Here is a 21,817-nt window from a genome sequence, read left to right on the forward strand (position 1 = left end):
AAATTGTTGGAATAATAGTGTCCTCCGACAATAATGCGATCACAACTGTCGATCATGATGATCACATGTTTAAATCTCATTTTAAAAATACATGTGGGATGTAATATTTTATAGTCAATTGGTCCACACATATCGGTAATCATTGGCTGACTAGAGTTTGACATTACTGTCATGCGACGGTGGTGATCAGTTGATCCCCTGAGGTCGTACCTATAGGGAAATACTCTTAATTGATTATTTAATTAATCGTATGCCGATACGAGTTAATTAAATTGCTTAAAATTGACGGATTATTTTGTGAGTAAACTTAACGTGTCTTATTGTAATTTGATTAAATGAGATACGGTCTAAGTAATCGAATTGTTTTATTACTTAGATAAAATTATTGTTTACGAAACAATTGAAATAGAATGAATAATTAATTATAAATACAAGTTGTTGTAGTTTATAATTGTATGACCCATTTTGGTACAAGTAATTAAGAATTACTAGTTAATTTTGTATGTGACATATTTTATTAATATGTTGATTTTTAATATGTTAAAAATACATTATAGTGTTACATGTCATGTAACATGGTACACAAGACAAAATTGACAAATGACAAAATAAAATGGACCTTCCATTTTATGATGAGTGTACCGAAATTTTGAGGATGGGTTAGGGTGTTATTGTGTTAAATATTTTTAGTGGAAAACACAATTATATCCTAGTCCCATACCCATGCATGCCTAGTCTTTTTCTTGGGAAGAATAGAGGATTATGCATTGGCCATTCTCCCCTTACCCAACCGGTTTATGCATAGAAAATCCAATGCCTTTTCTCTTATTATTCACCACTTCAACATCATTTTTTTCTAGTGTTAGAAAAATTAGTTCTCTCTACTATTTGTGAAAATCTTAGAGAAATAAAACCACAAAAATTACTCCCTCTTGGACCGATCTATTCAAGAGCAAATACAAATTATTTTTGTGTCAAATTTTAAGTAAAGACTAATATTATTACTAGTTCATATTAGTATTGGTTATTAAGAGTATTCCTTTGGTATATGCTTTTGGGAGAGGTTCTAATTTGAACCTTGTTCATCCATTGTTGGAAAGCTCAAGAACTAACAAGAAGGAGATCTTGTTGGTGCCCAAATGGTCAAAAATTAGATGGTGAGAAATCGATTTTTCCATCTCCTTTTATTAAGTTTGCATGCATAAGATCTAATATTTATTTTATAACTAAATAAATCTTTTCATATATGAATATGTAAATTAATGAGATTAATGAATCTAACAAGCGGTATCATGACTCATGAGCCTTAGGTTGTTTGCATGCAAATCGGTTTATAGTTTTTTCGAGTTATAAGATTAACAAACAAAACTAATTAATATGGATTTATGAAGATAAACCTAAAAATAACTTTGCATGTTAAAATTTCTGGTCCTAAGGGATTTTTAGGACATTTTGGTTTATTTATGGATTTTATTGTTCATTTTATATAATATTGGCATTAAAATGTGATTTTTATGATAAAAATGTCATTTTTGGACGAAAATTAGCTAAACTTCAAATTTTTCAGTGTTTTTTGGATATGTTTTCACATATATTATCTACTGATGGCCTGTAAATTGTCATGATAAAATGAGTTGTTTTGCTCGAAATATGGATTTTTCAAGTTAAAATCGTATTTAAATGGGTAAATAGGTTAATATGAGTTATATTTCGAATCTGGTTATGGAAATTTAGTATGTTGTCACATGCAATTTTAAAAGATATGTGTAAAATATTTGGCTATAATGAAGTCTTTATGCATGATTTATGAGTTTTTGATGAAAAATCACATAAATAGTGACTATAATTAGTAATGATGCTAAAGCATACTTCATGACTAAAGAAAAAACATCACATGTTGCATTTTATCATATATTTCAGATCTAAAAGTGAAAAGTTTATGAATATAATTTTTCTCATATTTTTTATGGTCATAATTGTTAAAACCGATAAACCGCAACATTGTTTTTCTCGATAAATTTTCGAAATTTTTAACTTAAGTTTTGAACATTATGAGTGTCATGGTATTTTTCTAGAATGTTCATGAGTTTAAATTTCAAATTTTGAATTTATTTGAAATTTTTATAATTTAATTTGAAGTTTATAGCATAATTTTGTATTTTAGGTCCATTTATGAACAATATTAAGAAATCAAGTTTAATTATTGTCAAATGTTAGTGGAGACTAATTTTGAGTCCTAAGATGGTTAGGGTAATTAACTTGTACATAAATATGAATTTATGTAATTATTGTGATTTTAATAAGTTAAATCACGCAAATCCGTAAAAACCGATTAATATACGATATTGGCTCTTAAAGGCGATTTAGCATAAAATCTAGCATGTTCATACATATTATAATGCTGCATTTTATTTATGATTGTCATATCTTAATTTTATGTAGTTTTTGAATTATGTAATTTTACTTAGTATGGCCTTAGTTTTAATGGGTATTACCCGAAATATATGGGAATATCCATTCGGTTGTAATTATTGTGATCTCGTATCACCGTTTTGTAATTTAATAGATTTATTTTTATTTTAATTACAAATGTATAATAGGAAATTATGTAATTCATTTTGTAATTTAATTATTCCGGGGTTCCTTGAAGACGGTGCCACTCGAGAAGGCGATCCATTAAAGAAAGTGTTGCCTTGAAATGCGTGACAACACCGAAGCTCAAGGGACCAAAGGAGTTGGTTTCCGAATTTGTAATAGTTTATTAGATTTAATATTTTAGAAAGGCCGTACTAGGATTTTATTTTTATGCTTTGCATTTTATTTATATGTTGCATGCATCGCTAAATCGCCATAACTAAACATGCATTTTAGATCGAGTTTATCGACCGTGTCAATTACAATTATCGTAGTTCACCGCTTTAGTTCACTTAAAGCGTGATAGATAATAAATTGACATGACCTCTCGCTAAAAATAAACAATTGAGACTTAGCCTTACCAAAAAGTAGAAACCATAAAAACCTATTTCATGAGGGAGTGCACTCGGCCCTACCGGGGTACAAACCTTGTTACGTAGGGGAAGTGGGTGATAAATGTCAATCCACCGAATTTATGTTAATAAAGGGTATTTCGGCACACCGTGCCCTAAGTTAATATGAATTTGGATCATGGATACATTTATTCGAAATTTGGATTGAACTCAACGAAAGTATTCACGACGATTTCCGGATGTGTTTCGGGCTAGAGATAAATATTAATGTAATTTTATCGACCAAGAGTTCTAAAAGTAGAATCGATTAAAGAGTTAATCCACCGAGTCATGTTAATAAAGGGTATTTCGGCACACCGTGCCCCAAGTTAATATGAATTTGGATCTTGGAATCATTTATCATAGTTGGGTAGAGGTCACTATGTAAATGCTTTACTTGTTATTTACAAGTATTAATAAAACCATAAATGTTAAGTTTTCCACTATTCCGTTATCATATTGTTCTATTTCTTTACCACAATTCATATATGATATCATTTCGATTTTTGATTCAAATCTCCATTAAAACATCGTAACTAAAGACAAATATGAATTTGCTTCTAAAACCTCATATGAACCATTGCTAAATTTTTTTTTGTGAAAAGTGTAGATAGAAGTTATTCATTATCAAAAAGGCTTTTTGATTATTGACTAACATGTCTAATTACAATGGATAGTTATTCATATACTTAATTGAATAAAGTACTTTGAAACGTTAAAATGTTTTGGTAATTAGATCGTAATTGACCAAAATAACGCAACCACTTCAATGAAAATTTTAAGACTAAACGAATAAATTGAAGAGTAGTCTTCATGAAATTAAATTTTTGCTTCTCTAAGCAAATATTCATTGAAATGAGTGGGAGCATTCTCTTAAACCGTTAAGAAAAGGATGAGGTTTAAAGAAGCAAAATTAGAATGGAATTGATACAAGGTAATGTTAAAAGTAAAGTTATTGAGAATAACGATACTAAACCTATCAATCCCGGCCGATAAAGTTTCCATTGTCTTAATTGTTGGACACTAGAAAGGAAACTACCCCGAGTTGTTAAAGAATAAGCAAGTTAGTTGTGGGACATCTAATAAGACTTAGTTCTTTATTTATTTGATTGAAATAAGTTTTGCTAGTACCATTTCGTCAATATTAGAAACCGATGGTGTAATACTACGTATTTATGAGTCTCTGGGTACTCTATCGAGTAGGCCTTACTCTGTCGAGTAAGGGTGAGTTGCAGTTTAAAATAGTTTCTGACCTGTTGGGTACTCGATCGAGTAGCATAGACACTCGATCGAGTAAGGGGGGCACTCGATCGAGTACCTTAGCTACTCGATCGAGTAGCCGGTTTACGGGAGATGATTTCTCGGTTTTGTTAATAATGCGATTAAACTATATATTACTTCCGTCATTGTTCTTTAAACACTTTTTAAAACCTAATTACTGAGAAAAGAGAAATCAAACTACGTTCTTCGCTTCAATCGCATTGTTGGCAAATCCCGGAGTTTGGAGAGTCGGATTTCAGCTTTCTTTATACCGTTGTGATCCTTGCGTCGAGGGTAAGATCTAAGTACCGTTTTTATAGTATTTCCTTAAAGTTGGTTAAACCCTAGTATTGGGAATTGGGGGTTTTGTTGTATTTTTTGCTTGGTAGTGATTATATGTTTGTATGTTAGGAGGAGGATTTGTAGAAGAAGCATTTTGATATCAGCTGTGAGACCGTCTGATTGTGTTGCTTTCCAGGTAGAGTTTCCCTACTCAGTATTAGTCTCATAGTGTGTTGTTGATGTGTTGCAGTTGTTGAATATTATCGTAATTGTATTGTGACGGTTGATGATTGTGATTGTTTGTCTCTGGTTCTCGAGATGCGTTCTCGGCTGAGTGGAGTCACTTGCGGGAGTGGCTTCACGCCCTAGTTTCGCCCTTCGTGGAACCCGCCACGGAAGGGGATGTGCACATTAATGGGACAGGGTTATCGCTCGGTATGATGAGCGGGGCTTAGGTGGGAACGGCTGCGGTCCCCCACTGGCAGGGCTGGTCCAGTGGACAGTCGGTGACGGAGATTGATGGGAGTGGTGTCATTGTGTGTGTGATTGTATGAGCTGCATGTTTACCGTATTGTTGGTTTATATATATATTGTGAGATTAGTACTGACCCCGTTTAATGTTTTGAAAACTGTGGTGATCCATTCGGGGATGGTGAGCAGTTATTGAGCAGGTATGAGTTGAGTTACTGGGTTAGCTGGGATGTGCCACTGTTTGATGATAGAAGTCTTCCGCTATAGCTTTATTAGTTTTATAAACATTTCAGTTAGCTCAGTAGACAGTTGGTTTTGAGTACTTGTATCGTATTTTGGTATTTGGTTTCGGATTGTAACCTTTCACTAAAGTTATACTATTTAAATATTGTTTCATTATTGTCTTATGATATTCATTGCCTCGGGTAACCGAGATGGCAGCATTCTTATACCTGAGTGGTCCTGGTAAGGCACTTGGAGTATGGGGGTGTTACAAATGGTATCAGAGCGACGATCCTGAAACCTGTAACAAATGAATCTAATGAACATAGGGAGTCAATTAAAATGAACCCGGGGTAAAGGTTGTAGGAGCTAATGCAAAGGCTTGGGAGACGTCCTAAAGTCGCGAACTCGCCCTACAATTTTGAACCGGTCACATGGGGGGTGTATGTCAAGGTCGTATGTGTTGTTTGTTAGTTTGTGTGTGGATGTGATGAAGTATGTTGTAATTGTTGGATGTTTGGGAGTACAATGTTGAGATTGTGAATGAAAGGTTGGTGAAGTATATAGAACTGTTGTTTGAACATGAAGCATGTTGGATGTTTACTATGTGGCGTTTGATAACATGATATAATTGTTTTGTTGATCGTATGAAAAGCTTGGTAGAATCGCATGCTTAACTATAGTATAATGTTGAATTTATAAAGTTGTGTAATATGTTGGGATATGATATAGCATGCGGGTAGCATATTCGAGTTAGCATGACTCGATCGAGTGGGTCTGACTTGATCGAGTGGGTCTGACTCGATCGAGTGGGTATTTGACGATTTTGCAAGCAGAATCGAGTTTTTGGGCACTCGATCGAGTACCTCGGCACTCGATCGAGTAGGGGGTCACTCTATCGAGTAGCCTGGCTACTCGGTCGACTATGTTAGAGATCAGAAGGTCTGTTTGGGGTCTGATGTCGGGGCACTCGATCGAGTATGGTGGGCACTCGATCGAGTAGCCTCTTACTCGATCAAGTAGGTTTAGGCACTCGATCGAGTAGATTCTGGGCAGTCCGCTTTCGTGTTTTGAGGTTTTAGTGCGTGTGTTTATATCTACCCTTTCTTATATAGTTTCAAGATGCCGCCCAAGAGAAACGCTTTTTATGCGAGAGCTGAGACCATGAACATAGATGATATCGTTAAGATGTTGGAGCATCAGCATGCTCTTACCGAGGCCTTAAAGAATGTGGGAAAAGATAAGGATAAGGAGGTTGATCACTCTAAGATCAGTCTCTATATAGCGAGGTTTAACCCAAAAGAGTACAAGGGGACCGGGGAACCAAACCTTCTTGACAACTGGCATCGTGAGATGGAGAACATACTAGACCTGGTTCACTGTCCTGATGAGATAAGAGTAGAACAAGTTGCGTTCTACTTGAGGGAAGCAGCTGGAGAGTGGTGGGATAAGGTGAACATGAGTGCTAGGGAGTTGTATGCGAACCAGGGCTTACCTGCTATACCTTGGGAAGAGTTTCGGAGGGCTATGAGGAAAGAGTTTGTACCGGAACATGTGAGGAGTAAGCTGAGAGAGGAGTTTGATGGGTTTAAGATGACATCTGATATGTCAGTTGCTGAGTACTACAAGCAGTTTAACGAGAAGTCTAGGTATGCTGAGGATATGGGTTTGAGTGAGGAGAACCTGGCGTTGAGGTTTGAGAGGGGGTTGACCCCTAAGATCATGGATAAGCTACCTGTGGCAGTCCTTACTGATGTTAAGGAAGCTTCTGAGAGGGCTGGGAGAGCTGAGAGGTTGGTGGAGATGGCTCAAGAGAGAGTGGGTGTTCAGAAAAGAAAGGCTGAGAGTGAGGGTGGTGGCCAATCTAGTCACAAGAAAGGCAACCACAATCAAGCTAGAGGGTTTTCTGCTGGGTCAGGGTTCAGTGTTGGGGCTTCCTTTGGGCGTGGCCGTGTGAGTAGCAATGGTAGTTGGGGTATGACTTGTTTTGGCTGTGGCGGTGTAGGCCACAAGAGACATGAGTGCACGAGTGCACCAGGAGCTTTTCAGGGATCGGCTCGGGGGAGCTATTCTCAGGGATCTGCACAGAGTTATATGAGCAATAGACCGTCTGGGTCATGGTCTAACCGGGGAAGTCGGGGCTATCAGGGTGGAGGTAACCGCAACGGCGGTAATTCTTATCAGAAACCAGCTACGAACAACAACAACAATCAGGGGTCGGGTGCTAAGCCGACCACATCAGCCAGTACTGTCCAGGGAGGTGGAGAGAAGACCCGTGGAAAGCTGTTCATGATGGACAAGAAGACAGATGAGGATGATGCACATGTTATCACTGGTACTTTTCTTGTTAACGGTATTCATACCTTTGTTTTGTTTGATTCGGGGGCGTCTCAGTCGTTTGTATCTTCGAGTCATGCTAAACGGTTGGGTTTGAGGGTATATGAGTCTGTAAGTGAGAAAGTTTTTATACCTTCAGGTGAGTCTGTATCCTGTGGGAGGTTGTTTAGAGATGTGTCTATGATAGTTGGGCAAGTTGATCTACCTGTAGACTTGCTAGAGTGTCCTTTTGATGGTTTTGAGATGATAGTCGAGATGGATTGGTTGGGAAAGTATAAAGCTAAGATAGACTGTCATCAAAAGAAAGTTCTTTGAGAGGGCCTAAGGGTGTTAGTGTGCCTTATCGTGGGTTTCTGGTCAAACCCAAAGTTAAGTTGATTGCAGCTGTCACCTTGAAGTCTTATCTGAGGTAGGGATGTCCTTTGATCTTATGCCATGTGAGAGATGGCCGGATAGAGAGTCCGATAGTTGATCAGATACCAGTGGTGGGAGAGTTTGCAGATGTTTTTCCAGAGGAGATTCTAGGGTTGCCACCGAAGAGGGAGATAGATTTCACAGTTGAGTTGAAACCGGGGACGGGGCCAATCTCTAAGGCACCGTACCGGATGGGTCCTAAAGAGATGGAGGAGCTCAGGAAACAGTTAGATGATCTGATAGAGAAGGGATACATTAGACCTAGTGTATCGCCGTGGGGAGCACCAGTTCTTTTTGTGAAGAAGAAAGATGGGAGTTTGAGGTTGTGCATAGACTACAGGGAGCCGAACCGAGTGACGGTGAAGAACAAGTATCCTTTGCCAAGGATAGATGACCTGTTTGATCAGTTGAGTGGTGCATCAGTCTTTTCTAAGATTGATTTGAGGTCGGGATACCATCAGGTGAAGATTAGAGAGGTGGACATACCAAAGATAGCTTTCACGTCGAGGTATGGCCATTATGAGTATGTGGTGATGCCGTTTGGGTTATCTAATGCACCGGCCGTGTTTCTGGATTTGATGAATAGAATCTTCAGACAGTTTTTGGACAAGTTTGTGGTGGTGTTTATCGATGACATCTTAGTCTACTCTAAGACTAAGGAGGAGCATGAGGAGCATCTAAGGATTGTGTTGCAGACTTTGAGGGAGCATGAGTTATATGCTAAGCTATCCAAGTGTGAGTTCTGTTTAGCGAAAGTTGCTTTTCTGGGGCATGTGATCTCTAAGGAGGGAGTAGCTGTGGATCCGGCAAAGATTGAGGCAGTGACAAAGTGGGAAGCACCAAAGAATGTTGCTGAGATCAGGAGTTTCTTGGGTTTAGCTGGATACTACAGACGGTTCGTGAAAGATTTCTCCAAGATAGCTAGACCTATGACAGCTTTGAAGAGGAAAGAGAACAGGTTTCGTTGGGATGAGAGTTGTGAGACGGCATTTCAAACATTAAAGGAGCGTTTGACCACAGCTCCCATCTTAGCATTGCCTGAAGGGATCGAGAACTTTGAGGTTTATACAGATGCCTCAAAGAATGGTTTGGGATGTGTGTTGATGCAGAACGGTAAGGTGATTGCCTATGCTTCTAGGCAATTGAAGCCGTATGAGAAGAACTACCCTACACATGATCTGGAGTTGGGTGCAGTGGTATTTGCTCTCAAGATATGGAGACATTACCTTTATGGAGCAATCTTTAAGGTATTTTCGGATCACAAGAGTCTCAAGTACATCTTCACTCAAAAGGAGTTGAACATGAGACAGAGGAGGTGGATGGAGCTGATTGGCGATTATGACATGCAAATTATCTACCATGAAGGGAAAGCCAATGTTGTTGCAGATGCTTTGAGTAGAAAGAGTGTACATTCTTTGTGTACAACTCTATCTTTGATGAGGTTGAGAGATGAGGTAGCGAAGTTTGGGATACATATGATGCAGAGAGGGGATGCCATGGGAGATTTAACAGTACAGCCTGATCTTTATGATGATATTCGAGGTAAACAGGCGTTGGATCCTAAGATAGTTGAGTGGAGAGCTGGAGTGGAGAAAGGGACAGTGTCTCGATTCTCTATTCATACAGATGGTAGTTTGAGGTTCGATGGTAGGTGGTGTGTACCTAATGATGAGGAGCTGAAAAAGACTATCATGACAGAGGCACATAGTACACCATATTCAGTACATCCAGGTGGTGACAAACTGTACAAGGATTTAAAGAACACGTTTTGGTGGCCTGGGATGAAGAAAGAAACATCTGAGTTTGTGGCCCGTTGTTTGACATGCCAGAGAGTTAAAGGGGAACATCGATGACCACAAGGTAAGATTCAGTCTTTAGAGGTACCTGAGTGGAAGTAGGAATCCATTTCTATGGATTTTATAGTGGGTTTGCCAAAGAGTCAACAGGGTAACAACATGATATGGGTAATAGTGGATCGACTGACCAAGTCAGCTCACTTTGTGCCAATGAAAGATACATGGACTAAAGCACAATTAGCTATGGCTTATCGAAAGAATGTGCTTAAGTTACATGGAGTCCCTAAGGACATAGTGTCTGACAGAGATGCGGGATTTATATAAAGGTTTTGGAAAGAGTTGCAGGAATCTTTGGGAATAACTTTGAAGATGAGTACAACTTTTCATCCTGCGACAGACGGTCAGAATGAGAGAACAATCAAAACTCTTGAGGATATGTTACGAGCTTGTGTGATGGACTTTGGTGGTAGCTGGGAACAGAGGTTGGATTTGATAAAGTTTTCTTACAACAACAGCTATCACACTAGTATGGGCATGGCACCGTTTGAGGCTTTATATGGGAGGAGATGTAGGAGTCCGATTTTTTGGGACGACAGTGCTGAGGCAGTAGTTCTAGGACCAGAGATGGTACATGAGAGGGTTGAACAGATTAAGATGATCAGGGAACGGATGAGAGCAGCTCAGGATAGGCAAAAGAGTTATGCAGATCTACATCGCCGGGATATCGAGTTTCAGGTTGGGGATAAGGTTCTTCTGAAAGTGTCTCCTATGCATAGGGTTATGAGATTTGGGAAGAAAGGCAAGCTGAGTCAGAAGTTCATCGGGCCTTATGAGATCTTAGAGCGAGTTGGGGAGGTTGCATATCGTCTGGCTTTACCAGCTGCGTTAGAGAGAGTGCATAATGTGTTTCATGTATCGCAGCTGCGGAAGTATGTGAGTGACCCGTCACATGTGTTAGAGGTAGAGAGTTTAGAGTTAGATGAGTGCTTATCATATCTTGAGGTACCTAAACAGATTCTTGACCGAAAGGTTAGGAAGACTAGGAGTGGAGAGACAGTTTTGCTTAAGATCCTTTGGTCTAACCACGAGACTGGGGAAGCTACATGGGAGGCAGAGGAGGCCATGAGAGAGCGTTACCCTTTCCTTTTTGATCAGGTATGTATGGTTACAGGGACGTAACCTTGTTTCTTTTAGGGGGTTAGGAGATGATCGCAAAGAGTTTTAAGAGTTTTTATACCCCTTTTTATGTTGTGTCGGTATGGTTGTTGTCGTTGAGTCGGGTTGAGTTTGGGTTAGTAACATGTTTTGTGTTGAGTTTGTTTTGGTTATTAAGTCGGGAGTGTTGTAGTGTGAGTCTTTGTTTTGTTGTGGTTTGAACTTCGGGGACGAAGTTCTTTTTAAGGAGGGAAGACTGTAATACTACGTATTTATGAGTCTCTGGGTACTCTGTCGAGTAAGGGTGAGTTGCAGTTTAAAATAGTTTATGTCCTATTGGGTACTCGATCGAGTAGCATAGACACTCGATCGAGTAAGGGGGGCACTCGATCGAGTACCTTAGCTACTCGATCGAGTAGCCGGTTTACGGGGGATGATTTCTCGGGTTTTGTTAATAATGCGATTAAAGTATATATTACATCCGTCATTGTTCTTTAAACACTTTTTAAAACCTAATTACTGAGAAAAGAGAAATCAAACTACGTTCTTCGCTTCAATCGCATTGTTGGCAAATCCCGGAGTTTGGAGAGTCGGATTTCAGCTTTCTTTATACCGTTGTGATCCTTGCGTCGAGGGTAAGATCTAAGTACCGTTTTTATAGTATTTCCTTAAAGTTGGTTAAACCCTAGTATTGGGAATTGGGGGTTTTGTTGTATTTTATGCTTGGTAGTGATTATATGTTTGTATGTTAGGAGGAGGATTTGTAGAAGAAGCATTTTGATATCAGCTGTGAGACCGTCTGATTGTGTTGCTTTCTAGGTAGGGTTTCCCTACTCAGTATTAGTCTCATAGTGTGTTGTTGATGTGTTGTGGTTGTTGAATATTATCGTAATTGTATTGTGACGGTTGTTGATTGTGATTGTTTGTCTCTGGTTCTCGAGATGCGTTCTCGGCTGAGTGGAGTCACTTGCGGGAGTGGCTTCACGCCCTAGTTTCGCCCTTCGTGGAACCCGCCACGGAAGGGGATGTGCACATTAATGGGACAGGGTTATCGCTCGGTATGATGAGCGGGGCTTAGGTGGGAACGTTGCGGTCCCCCATTGCGTAGGTCCGAAAGGACGATCGGTGACGGAGATTGATGGGAGTGGTGTGATTGTGTGTGTGATTGTATGAGCTGCATGTTTACCGTATTGTTGGTTTATATATATATATTGTGTGATTAGTACTGATCCCGTTTAATGTTTTGAAAACTGTGGTGATCCATTCGGGGATGGTGAGCAGTTATTGAGCAGGTATGAGTTGAGTTACTGGGATAGCTGGGATGTGCCACCGTTTGATGATAGAAGTCTTCCGCTGTAGCTTTATTAGTTTTATAAACATTTTAGTTAGCTCAGTAGACAGTTGGTTTTGAGTACTTGTATCGTATTTTGGTATTTGGTTTCGGATTGTAACCTTTCACTAAAGTTATACTATTTAAATGTTGTTTCGTTATTGTCTTATGATATTCATTGCCTCGGCTAACCGAGATGGTAGCATTCTTATACCTGAGTGGTCCTGGTAAGGCACTTCGAGTATGGGGGTGTTACAGATGGTGGTTTTCATCATTGTATTTGATACATAGGATGATTAGAATATGACGACTAGCAACAATGATGTTGAGAGATAGAGTCATTGTGTACTCAATCTAGTTTTTGGGTTTAGAATTGTACTTAATTGTGACTATTAAGTGCATAAACTCTAAATAAAAATATAAACTTGTTAAGATACATAAGAGGTGATGCAAAACTCAAATTGGTAACCCAAGATTAAACCTTAAACTCTAGAATGATGAACGCAAAGAGTTATCGAGTACTCTTGGAACCATTAGATTATTAATCGTATGGTATATGCGTATCTTGTATTCAAAGCAAGAGGTCTCGTGTTTTTGGTTGAAAAGGAGATCGAGAACGTAAATCATTGATACAGAATAGGTTGATCATTTACTTTTACCAACGATTTAAGTTGACACTAATGTGTTCACTTAATAAGGTAAATAGAGAAATCTTTGATGAAGTTCAAAGAGTTCAAAGAATCACGATTTAGTCGTGATGGGATTATAAAAGTGAAGACTTTGATATAAGCCAAAGGAAATGCATGTGATATAGTATCACAAATTAATCTCTGTTAACACGCATTATGGGATAATGTGTGGTTGGATAAAGAAATCAAACGCTATTCGATATAGTTTGGACTTCAATCAAGTTACTTTGAGTTACTTGATCCTTTTGGGGATTTTATCATTTTGTCTAAATTATTTTTCCACTAAATCTAAAACGAATCATATGAGATATGAAATGGTAGAGTACCATGCTTGTAAGTTTTCACAAGAAACAAATGCTCATTTTTCCTTACTATAATCACGAGTACAACGAGTTTGTGGCTCGTGAAGCTGTCTTTTTAGAATACAAGTTTATTTCCAGAAGACAGAGTGGGAGAAAATATTCAAGAGCCACAAAAGAAGACACAAAAGAATTATGTCAAAAATTGTATGTCGCAAGAAACTGGTTTTTCTTGGCTACATGACGTTGTTTCTTCGAAACCTAGGAGGTTGAACTCATCACTTGTTAAAGATGATGAATTCGTGTTACTTTTAGAAAGTAAAGAGCTTGCAACTTACAAATAAATTGTTTGATTCAAGTTACTTCTATAAAATAATGAATATATATATGACTTACATGAGAGTGTTTAAGTCACAACTTAATACAAGGCTTAGAGCCATGAAAATCCGAAATAAATTCCAAGTGAATTGTTAGATATCAAAGCTTGATTGGTGGCAAAGGGTTTTGCACTAGTTGAAATACTTAAGACTATTTGGATCTTCTTAAGGATTGTGTTTCATTATGATGATATACATATAGCAAGTGAATCTAAAACCCACAGAAGGAATGTATTCAATACATGTCTTGAGTTTTGTAGATTATTGCAATCCTAAGATAATGTGATACTTAAGAGAGGGTCTTAAGTAGGACATCAATGAGTTGGAATCAATGTTTTCATCATGTTATAAAACTTTTCTCGATAAGTCGAGAAGTTGTGTTTATACATGGAGTTTAGTGGTAGTTACGGAAATTTTAATTAGTCTCATATATGGATGACATATTGATCATTGGGAATGATTTAAGACTTGGAGTAATATAGTGCATCTTTAATATCCAAGATTTATGTGGATAAATCCACATGATATTAGCGCCGAATAAGAAGTCTTATGTTGATAAGATTCATGATTAGTTTAATCGAGTTGAACATATTTGATTGATTTCATTTGTTTCCGCTGCCGAATCAATTAAATAGGAAATGATGTATAACACTTCATATACTTTGAGTATCATGAATTGTTTCAAATCAAATTTAAGTAATAGTTACCAAGTAAGCCATAAAGATTACCCTTAAGTGCTTGCAGAAGCATTAAGGATGTAAAGCAAAGTGTTTTTGATGCAATTTTGTGTAAGGGTGTTACACAAATGACAATTGACAATTGAGATTGCGCATGATTTCCGACAAAACCATAATCAAAACACATCAGGATGGTTAAGATACCATTGTGGCTATGTTATTTAAGAAATAGATTTTCTAGAATCCTTCTAGGCAATAAAGAACAATGAGAAATATTTACAACGGAAATTGAGTACACTTGCAATCATGGGATGTGCAAGAGGGATGAGTCTCGCACACTGTAAAAACAGTGGGAGCTATTTTAAGGTAAGAAAGCCTATGTCTTGATTGGATTTAGACACGTACTCAGAAAGTTTTGTAATGCAAATGTATACATTACGAAAGGAAAACCAGTATGTAGCAAGGTTGAGCAGGGAGTTGCTAAGACCTACTTACAATGCCTATTCATAGGCTTAACATGATGAGTCATGTCATTTCAATTGGATTGAGATGAACAACTACATACAAGATCAAATTAGATTATAGAATATAAAATAATAATCAGACATTGACTATTCATATGTGATAATCGCATTTGTCGTTCGAGTTTTACTTTAAAAACTCTTTTATTATACTTTGTTACATCCAAACGGGTTGTAGAGACAATATTAAACCCCGTTAAAGTGAACCCGGATTAACAAGGTATTCGCCCATAGTCACTTGTATGAGGTGACGTCTCGAAGTGACTAGAGTGTGATGCGATTGATGGCAAGTTCAAGTGCCATAGAGTCATGTGAGATGACTAGTCGATCACATAGGCAGACTGTTAGGACCACTTTGTCGGGCCTTATGACCGCTTATAGAGTTCTGGCAAATTTATATAGCCTGGTCGTGGCGAGAGCTACTATAGTATTCTAATGAGTCGATTCTTTTGACTAAAGACTGTTCGCCTAAGGTGGCACGATTTGATTAACTTTGATTTGTGTTACTACGACCTTCGTAAATGGGGTCAAATGGGCATATTTTGGGCTATGATGGCTGTGGCTAGTCAAAGGGAATAAGTGCGATAGGAATTGTCCACCCCCTTGTCAGGGTTAAAACAAAATCTCAGGGCCACTCGAGGAGTAATGAACTGGAAATGCGTGGCCACGCTCGGAAGGTATCTATGGTAGATGATTCCGGTCAATCAGTTAATCTCCAGATCGAGGAAACCACTCTCGATATGATCACTTGCAAGTACGACCTGAAAGACACCTTGCATTGAGTGGGAGATAGTAATAGGACAAGAGAATTAGTGACGCACACTTGTCGAGGACAAGTGGGAGATTGTTGGAACAAGTGTCCTCCGACAATAATGCGATCACAACTGTCGCTCATGATGATCACATGTTTAAATCTCATTTTAAGAATACATGTGGGATGTAATATTTTACAGACAACTGGTCCACACATATCGGTAATAATTGGCTGATTAGAGTTTGACATTACTGTCGTGCGACGGTGGTGATCAGTTGATCCCCTTAGGTCGTACCTATAGGAAAATACTATTAATTGATTATTTAATTAATCGTATGCCGATACGAGTTAATTAAATTGCCTAAAATTGACAGATTATTTTGTGAGTAAAGTTAACGTGTCTTATTGTAATTTGATTAAATGAGATACGGTCTAAGTAATCGAATTGTTTTATTACTTAGATAAAATTATTGTTTACGAAACAATTGAAATAGAATGAATAATTTATTATAAATACAAGTTGTTGTAGTTTATAATTGTATGACCCATTTTGGTACAAGTAATTAAGAATTACTACTTAATTTTGTATGTGACATATTTTATTAATATGTTGATTTTTAATATGTTAAAAATAAATTATAGTGTTACATGTCATGTAACATGTGACACATGACAAAATTGACAAATGAAAAAATAAAACAGACCTTCCATTTTATAATGTGTGTACTGAAATTTTGGGGATGGGTTAGGGTGTTATTGTGTTAAATATTTTTAGTGGAAAACACAATTATATCCTAGTCCCATAGCCATGCATGCCTAGTCTTTTTCTTGGGAAGAATAGAGGATTATGCATTGGCCATTCTCCCCTTCCCCAACCGGTTTATGCATAGAAAATCCAATGCCTTTTCTCTTATTATTCACCACTTCAACATCATTTTTTTCTAGTGTTAGAAAAATTAGTTCTCTCTACTATTTGTGAAAATCTTAGAGAAATAAAACCACAAAAATTACTCCCTCTTGGACCGATTTATTCAAGAGCAAATACAAATTATTTTCGTGTCAAATTTTAAGTAAAGACTAATATTATTACTAGTTCATAATAGTATTGGTTATTAAGAGTATTCCTTGGGTATATGCTTTTGGGAGAGGTTCTAATTTGAACCTTGTTCATCCATTGTTGGAAAACTCAAGAACTAATAAGAAGGAGATCTTGTTGGTGCCCAAATGGTCAAAAATTAGATGGTGACAAATCGATTTTTCCATCTCCTTTTATTAAGTTTGCATGCATAAGATCTAATATTTATTTTATGACTAAATAAATCTTTTCATATATGAATATGTAAATTAATGAGATTAATGAATCTAACAGAATTCGGCGGCCAAACCTACTACATCGGCGACTATGATGCAACGACGAGGTCAGAATAGTAGCGGTAAACTGTTTATGATCGGTAAACAGGCGACTGAGTATAGATACCCGTATCCGTCAATATTGGAATTTGTATAAATCCCGACAAAACACCCGATGATGATTGGACACATGTCTACTTACACCGCTCGTTAGCGGATTTCGTTTGGTGATGCGCGGGATAAGCGTTATTTGACAGTTTTATAATTTAAATGAAATTTAAATTATTTCGAAATAAATGATATTTATTTCATCGATTTTCATATTTTTCGAAGTTTATTTAAAATATAAGCTTTTATAATTTATTTGAAAAATAAATTATGTTCAAAGTTTTAATTTTAATTTATTCAAAATGAGAAATGTGACGGTTCATTTTATCGCTTCATTTGTAATTTGGAAAAAATAATTTTAAAATCGGTTTTAAACGAGTTTTTCAAGCGGTTTTTAGCTCGATTTTAAGACGGTTTTTAGCTCGATTTTTGGAAAGATTTTGGCACTAGTTTTGAGGCTAGCTTTGGCCCAACCCTTTACCCCCAAGGTCCTGGGTTCGAACCCCCATAACAACCCCTTTTCCCTTACCTTTTTCCACCCCAAACCCGCGAAACCAAAACACCCTTCCCCCTGTTTTTCCCGAGGCCACACCAACACCCAACACCTCCCAAACACTAACCCAACCCATCCAACACCACACTCACACCTTACATGACCAAACCCGCACCAAAACCAACCCAAACAACCCCAACCCGTACCCCGTTTTGCGCAGCAAAGCAGGGGCTCTTCCCAAGCCCTTTTCGAAGCCCCATCCAACCCATAATCCCTTCCCTTGTTTATCCTACTTGTTCACCAATAAAGGAAGATATTTTACCCTATTCTAATAGCTCACAATCTACCCATAACCGAAATACAATCTCCCTTTCCTTATCACCTTCTAAAACCGACTTTATCCACCTTCACTTTCCTTATTCTTGTCCAACTCCCCTTCCCCTTCAACAAGCCAACCCTAAGCAGCCTATATGACCTAACCCTAGCTCCCCTGTCCTATTTCCTATATAAACCAACCCTCACACACCAAAAAACAGGATGAAAAAATGAGAGAAAAAACCACTCGGTCTTGAGAGCTCGAAACCCTAAGCAAACCTTCATCAACCTCACATAAAAAGCAACCATAAACCCCTCTCTTACCCAGAAACAAATTACAAGGTTCATACAAAGGATTAGACAAGCATTAGAGCATCGATTTGCTCTCTTGTTTATGTTCTCCCGCGTTTTGGACAGCCACTGTTCTCGTCCATTTCTCTTTGTTTTAAAACCATTTTTACTTCTGTTTCTTGCTAAAATTTGAATCTTTGTGTTTCAAGGATTCTAGAACATCTTTCGGATTTAGATTTCAGGAAGAAACGAAGTCACAATCTTCGTTTGAAAATCGTTGTACGAAGTACAACAAAATCGCGTTTTTGAACTCGTGTGAACTGCATCTGTTCTCACTTGTTTTTAATCATTTCAAAGTGCTTTTTAATTCTGTTTTTTTTTGCTAATGTCCGAATCTTTGGAGTCTAAGGATTCTAGAACATTTTTCGGATTCAGATTTGAGTAGGAAACGAAGTCACAATTTTCGTTTGAAAATCGCTGCACGAAGTGCCTTTTACGCGAGAAAGTTTTTTTTTTTAGGTGAAATGTGAGTATATTAATTATATCAAAAAACAGTCATACATACAAGGACAATGTTCGAATCTCAGCTAAGACATTCTAACACATAAATCCTATGCTTGCCTGCCAATCAATGGCACCATTGCTTCCTAGATTACACATTTTGCTACGAACTCTCCTCTGAATAAGCTGCTTCAGTTGATGTGCTACAATGTCAGGTCTCTGAACACACAACTGCTGTCTCGTACTGTTTCTCTGAAACCAAATGGTATACCAAAATGCTACTTGAACATACGCAGAGGCCTTCCATTGCAGTCTGTTCCTGTTTGCAGATAGTAATGCAGTGGGATCAGGCATTTGTTTACCTATCCAGTCTGCAATTCTATCCTTAACCTTACTAGTGAACCTGCACTCTGAGAAGAGATGGTCACTAGTCTCAGGCTGATCCCCACATAAAATGCATTCATCATCAGGGCACAAACCAATAGCATGTAGCTTGGTTTTCAAATTTAGTCCATCTTGCATAATCATCCAAGCAACTATAGAATGTTTTAGGATGTTCCAATTATTCCAAACAAGAGTAGACCAGGCAGTTTTGGGATGCTGACCCATCAACCATTGATATCCAATACTGATAGAGTATCCTTTGGTCGAAGAGACCCAAAGATTATCATGAAAGCCACTTTTAATCCTTTCCTTCACCTTGCAAATGCTCTTCCAAGTCCAGGGGGTGTCATTTCCAGGAGTATAATCATGCCATTCAGCTCCCTTTAAGTACACATTAGCCACCCATTTGATCCAAAGCCTATCAGGCTTTATATATAACCAGTTCACCAATTTCCCCACTGATGCAACATTCCACAGCTCTGCTTTTTTAATTCCTAGACCTCCTTCTTCCTTTGGCAATGTTACCCTATCCCATCCAACCAAAGGAATCCTGTGGTACTCAGATGAGCTACTCCATAAAAAATTCCTGCAGATAGCCTCTACTCTTTTGATCACACTCTTTGGGATAATGAACATGGCAGCCCAATAATTGTAAAGAGTGTTAAGTACTGAGTTTATTAGAACCACTCTTCCTGCATAAGATAACTTCTTTGCTCCCAGGCTACATATTTTTGTCACCATTTTTTCTATCAGGCATTGACAGTCCTTCTTGCTCATTTTCCCTGGCTGTATGGGTACTCCCAGATACTTAAAAGGCATTGTGCCTTCCTGGAAACCAGACACAGCAAGGATATCCTTCTGTAATTCCTCCTGCATCCCATTAAAAAAGATTTCTGACTTACTGTTGTTCATGCATAATCCTGATGCTTTAGAGAAAGAACTGAAAGCTCTCAAAAGTAGGAGAATAGAAGGAGCATCCCCTTTACTAAACATCAACAGGTCATCCGCAAACATAAAATGAGTGAGCTTGAGTCCCTTACATAAAGGATGATAGTGAAAAGCCCATCTTGCTGTAGCAAACTTAATGAGTCTTGTCAAGTATTCCATACAGTTTGTAAAGATGAGAGGAGACACTGGATCACCTTGACGCAGACCCCTCATACCTTTGAAGTAGCCAAAATTATTCCCATTCAAGACCAAGGTAAAGGAAGTGGATTGAATGCAAGCCATGATCAGAGTAATAAAATGTTTTGAAAACTGCAACCCAGTCAACATTTGCTCCACAAATTCCCATTCAACTGTATCATACGCTTTTTGTAAATCTATTTTTAACAGGCATCTAGGTTACACATTCTTCCTGGAGTACTGATGGACAATATCTTGGCAAATCAGGACATTTTCAATGATGGATCTCCCTTGAACAAATGCTCCCTGACATTCATGAATAATATCTGGCAACACTAGAGCTAATCTGTTGCACAAGAGTTTAGAAATGATTTTGTATAACATATTGCAGCATGCAATGGGCCTGAATTGTTTCACTGAGGTTGGTCTCTCACATTTGGGGATCAGGCATACATTGGTGGCATTTATCTGGCCAGGTAATTTACCAGTTACAAAGAAGTCCTTGACTGCCTCAAATACATCTTGCCCAATCACACTCCAAGCATCTCGAAAAAAACCACTTGAGAACCCATCAGGTCCTGGTGCCTTATCAATGGGAATAGAGAATACCACCTGTTTCACCTCCTCAAAAGTCACTGGCTTTGATAAAATCCCAACATGTTCCTCATTACAGACATTCCCATAAGCCAATACAGCATCCCTCACATCCTCAGTAGTCTTTTTACTTCCAAGTAGCCCTTGATAGTAGTCCAAGAATGCATTCTGAATGCTACTACTCTCTGAACAAACTATGCCATGCTGATCTTCAATTTGAATGACACTGTTTCTCATACATTTTTTCCTGATAAGACCATGGAAATATGCTGAGTTTGTATCCCCCTCCTCTAACCATTGAGCCTTGGTTTTCTGCTGTAAGAAGCTGTCTCTATCCTTACGAAGTCTCCTGAGTTTTGCCATAACTCAGATCAGAGCTAGTACGGTTCCCACTTAACTGCATCTGAATATTATTTAGTTCTTTCTCAGTTTCCGCAGTTTGAACCTCAATATCAGCATAGCAGTTTTTGTTCAACTCTTTAAGGACAGACTTCAACTCCTTAAGTTTTTTAACAATACAAAACATCTTGGTGCCTAGGATATTCCTGTCCCAAATCTCCTGAACTTTAGGCAAAAATTCTGCAGCCCCACTCTTGAACTTTAGGCAAAAATTATCGCGAGAAAGTTTATTTGTTTTTCGAAATTGTTTTCGTTAAATTGTTTCAAAAGTTGTTTTACGATCGTCGAAAACGTGCCTTCTAAGCAAAGCTTGCATACGGGATCCCGAGTGATGTCCAAGTTTACATGTAAGTTGAGGGTGCACAAAATCCCGTCTATCCTTCTCTTTTCACTCGTGCATGTCACGGCCATGTGGCCTTTTTATCTCGTTTGTTTTATCGTTATTTAATTATCGTTTCATTAGTTAATGTTTCATAATTATGATGTGGATGATGGATTAATTGCTATTTAGAATAGATAGTATGTTAATCATATGCTTAGTTTTTCAATTTATGACGATAACATGCTGAGTTAGAATAATTAACATGTTTAATGAAATAGTTTGCAATTGTATGACGATGACATGTTTTAAATCAATTAAAATGAAA

Source organism: Silene latifolia, chromosome 1 (assembly GCF_048544455.1).
Source record: "Silene latifolia isolate original U9 population chromosome 1, ASM4854445v1, whole genome shotgun sequence".
Taxonomy (NCBI): domain Eukaryota; kingdom Viridiplantae; phylum Streptophyta; class Magnoliopsida; order Caryophyllales; family Caryophyllaceae; genus Silene; species Silene latifolia.